This window comes from Tubulanus polymorphus, unplaced genomic scaffold (genome assembly GCF_964204645.1).
Source record: "Tubulanus polymorphus unplaced genomic scaffold, tnTubPoly1.2 scaffold_42, whole genome shotgun sequence".
Taxonomy (NCBI): domain Eukaryota; kingdom Metazoa; phylum Nemertea; class Palaeonemertea; order Tubulaniformes; family Tubulanidae; genus Tubulanus; species Tubulanus polymorphus.
Genome location: NW_027437447.1, coordinates 98,021 through 102,913, shown reverse-complemented (window position 1 = coordinate 102,913; position 4,893 = coordinate 98,021).

Genomic DNA, 4,893 nt, shown 5'->3' with positions numbered 1-4,893 from the left:
TTGGATTAACGCCCATCTCTATTAGCAAACTTGTTCGATTTCGTGCTCGTTTCCTAGACACTTCACACCATATGGCCACTGTTGTTTTATCTCTTATTATGTAATTTCTTCGTTTTCTTCTCTTGGTATACGTTTAGGCGTGTATTTAAACGTCGTTAAATATATATATATATATGTTTATATTTGTTAACATTTTTCTTCTATCACATTATGAACAAATACACCCTCCCACACCTCCTCCAAACATATCCGATACCGTATACATACACTATTCTACGATAACACATTGTCCGCATACGCCTACATACACATAACAACTTTTTCCTTGGTGGGTGACGGTGTTGGTCATATGCGGGTATGTGGGGTGGCGGAGTGTGTGGGGTGGCGGAGGGGGCGGTATGCGGGGGTGTGGGGTCGCGGAGGGGGCGGGGGTTTTCCAGCCGAGTGGGGTAGCACCGAATCACCTAGATTTCATAAAAATGTTCGAATTAATCAGTGCGGGTAGTAGTAGTAGGTCAGCGGTCAAGGTCGTGGGCGTAGGTCAGCGGTCAAGGTCGTGGGCGTAGGTCAGAGGTCAAGGTCGTGGGCGTATCGGCGCGGGTAGTAGTAGTAGGTCAGAGGTCAAGGTCGTGGGCGTATCGGTGCGGGAAGACATTTTACGATTGTTCTTCTTCTTGCCCCGTAGACTTGCGACCTGCTTCGTATCTGTAATCGTAAAAGCCAGTGGTGACGGTGTTGGTCATATGCGGGTATGTGGGGTGGCGGAGTGTGTGGGGTGGCGGAGGGGGCGGTATGCGGGGGTGTGGGGTCGCGGAGGGGGCGGGGGTTTTCCAGCCGAGTGGGGTAGCACCGAATCACCTAGATTTCATAAAAATGTTCGAATTAATCAGTGCGGGTAGTAGTAGTAGGTCAGCGGTCAAGGTCGTGGGCGTAGGTCAGCGGTCAAGGTCGTGGGCGTAGGTCAGAGGTCAAGGTCGTGGGCGTATCGGCGCGGGTAGTAGTAGTAGGTCAGAGGTCAAGGTCGTGGGCGTATCGGTGCGGGAAGACATTTTACGATTGTTCTTCTTCTTGCCCCGTAGACTTGCGACCTGCTTCGTATCTGTAATCGTAAAAGCCAGTGAGAGGGGGGGTTGGGGGTTGGGGGTTAGTGACAAAGAATGTTTTACATTCGGATTCGGCGACAGATATCTATATACCCGATGCCCGATGTTGTTGTATTTGTGCTGAAGTTTCCATCGTACTTTTTTTTGTTCAGAATATATATCCTCTATATCTTACAACAGTGGTGGGTTTTTCATAGGGTTTTTCATAGGGATGAAATGAGAGCTATGCAACTGTGGACTGTGGTGTAAAAAATCAACCTGGTCTTGGCAGAAATAGCATCAGGATATTTGGGTGAAGGTGACAACCTCACTTTTCGAGTAAAACACACCACGATGATTTCGAGTAAAACACACCAGTAAATGAATCAATAAATCAATAAAATCAATCAATAAAAAAATAAAATCAATGTAAAAATGAAAAATCCTTTAATATCAATGATAATCACGTTGTAACAAATTAACGATGTCTTTTAAATCGTAGTAACATGCACTAGATCAAAGTTGAAAATGCGATTACGTCTCTAATCGGTTATGTAATATATCCATTATCGATTAATAATCTTTAAACGTCGACATTGTACAAGAAACATAATCTTATACGTATGAAAATTACCTGACAAAAATTCACTCTGAAGTCTGTCAACTTACAACTTTTGGCTTAGCCAAATAATTACTGGAAATGTTTATTTTCCTCGGTAACGCCCACGAACATTATCATAACATCTTTTTTCGATTATGGCAATATCGGTACCGTTTCCGTATAAAGCTTTAAACTTTTTAAGCAATGAATCATTCATTTTCTCTCGCACTATACTAATGTTGATATGTTTCAATTTTATTTCGTTTTTGAAAAGAATGTCGAGTTCCTTTATCAATTCATCATTTAATTTATGCTTTTTGTGTGCTTTCGGTGCTCTCTCGTGTGATCGTCCGACATATACATTTACTTCATCTACTTCATCTACTTCATCTACTTCATCTACTTCATCTACTTCACCTTGACCACCCACATCACCATCTTCCTCATTCACTTCATCAGCTCCCTCATCACCATCTACCTCATTCACTACATCAGCTCCCTCATCACCATCTTCCTCATTCACTTCATCAGCTCCCTCATCACCATCTAACTCATTCACTACATCAGCTCCCTCATCACCATCTTCCTCATTCACTTCATCAGCTCCCTCATCACCATCTACCTCATTCACTACATCAGCTCCCTCATCACCATCTTCCTCATTCACTTCATCAGCTCCCTCATCACCATCTACCTCATTCGCGATTTCAGCATTCCCATTAGCTTCATTTACTTCAGTTTTATAGATTTTATTCTCTGCCTTCCTGCCCTCTACCAAAAGTTGTTTATATCTCTCACTATTTTTTCGTATATTGTGAACGCCGGACTGCAGATGAGGTCCGAGTTGTTTAACCATATGGTTACAACCTGGCACAGGACACCTGGTTAATGTGAGAGGCTTGCTGATCAATGGCATTTGTTCAATCTGATCTCTGTGCTTTCCCAGATTCTAAAAAACAACAATAAATTTTCTGCATTACTAACCGACACATTAAGCAGCACCAGCAAAAAATTTATTATTCGGTTCACACACATTGCAGTTTAGTGAGTATACTTTCACAACATGCCGTGCAAAGTTAGCATCGTTGGCATCACGTACTCCACACTAAAAAGTGCTGACAACGAAAAAATAAAGGGAGAGTGTTTCCTCAAGACCTCACGCAATATGGTCCGAAAAAGTTTGTGCCCCGGAAGTGTACAAACGACAGAACATTCGTCATGAATGCGACAAATCGTACTTTGAGTTTTTCAAGCAGGACAGGCACATGTACGAACGCATCAGGGATGGATGCAATACCAGACTGTATCTGGACTTGGACAAACCATGGTCTAATAGTCGAATTGATGTTGAAAAGATAATAATCACTGCATATTTCCTGATACAGTGTTTGCCAAACGAGAAGACATGAAATTGTTTGTCATGGCACTTATCGGACGACTCAGAAATGACGGTGAAACGTTCGTCAACAAAGAACACGATCGTAACGCCGGTGGATCAATCCGTGTACTCCAAAAACAGATTCTTCCGAATGATATGGCAGAGCAAGATGCCAAAACAGGGAGAATCAAGCAACGTACCGCTGTAATGCTCAACACTGCATTGAATATGAATATTAATTATATTAATAATTATATTCATTTATTATAATATACTCAACTCTGCACTCAAATCGGGAAGTTATAAGTTGTATATGTCTAACTTCCTGAATTCGGTAGGTATCCCCCGGATCAAAAAGGATACCCACTCTGCTTTGGAGTTTTGAAAGAGGAAGTTACGACGTTGCAATATATTTTTCAATACATTTTCGAACTTCCTGAATGAAATGAATCGCGTTTTGTACCTGTGGTGTATGGTGGGTATGATGAAGTAGTGAGTACTCTGACAAGGAAGTTGGGTGAAGATTACGATGGGTACTAGGGTGGGCAAATTGCCTAATACAGAGTTAGAAGGTCAACAGTCAAATTCAGTTGTTATTTTCAGATGCAGTTGATGATTTATTAGTCGCTTGTTAAAGTAAACTCATGTTCCTGTAGATGGTGTACTAATCAAATATGACATCGATTTCGGTTTTCGTCTTAATATTTAGGCAAGATCTCTCATATGCCGTTGGTTTTAGGATTCTAGTCCTTTTGGTTCAAAATTACCCCCCCCCCCCCCCTCGCCCCGCAAAACGGCCAATTTACTACTTCACCTGTATAGTATACTTGTTTTGGTTATTCGCATAATGATGCCATAATGCTAGGCAACAGTTCATCCATTCCATTGAAGCGCCCTACTGGAGATTCATGAAAGTGTAAAATGGGAAGTTTTTTCAAAATTTTCTCCCCCCTCCCCCTCCCCCGCCGTAATAAACAATGGTTTCAACATTGTTTCTGCGTTGATGGATGATAATCTTTTTAGTTTATCATTTTGAAATGGTACTCCATGGGTCTTCAGACGCCACTGTTAGTCGAAGTATTGCACTGGACATAAAACGTTGAAAACATTTCTGAATGGGATCCAATTATAAGATGTTGTTGTTAAGTTTATTTAGTTTGGACGATCATTTACGACAGAAGGTATTGGTTTAATCTAATCTGAGCTCATAGGTTTCCTAACTGTAAATGTAATTTTAAGCATATCGCTAAGAGAGAGGTGAATATTTTAGATCTCCTAAAGTAATCATTGTCTCATTCTCTTTCAAATTTTAACACAATCTACAATTTTTATTAAAAAATATGATAGAATAATTTTCAGAATTCAACTATTTGAAATGAATTAACTGAAATTTAAAAGATTTTATTCCAGTCAACGTGTTTTCTTGGCTGGAATTATTAATATCTGTAACTACTGGTTATTAGCAGTGATTATAAACAACCGATAATTGATGACGGGTCATCGCATACTTAAAACGGTGGGTTAATTAGAGCCGGCTAGTCAATGCGGTAAGAACTAGAATAAGTTTTCGACATTCTCTGGAATTTTGTAAGATTTGTCGAAATCCCTTGAATTAAACACCCCCCCCCCCCTCCCCTGAATTTCCTAAAAAGCCGCGCTCATGTGCTTAGAATTACTGGATGATAAAATACAATACCATATAGAAAGCTGCTGCTAAGCGCTTAGTTTCTCACACCAAATACAAGAAAAAGATAACTTCTCTATAACAGAAGTCGACCAAAACTTCACTGTCACTGAATTATATCTTTATAATTTAGAATACAACTTAAATT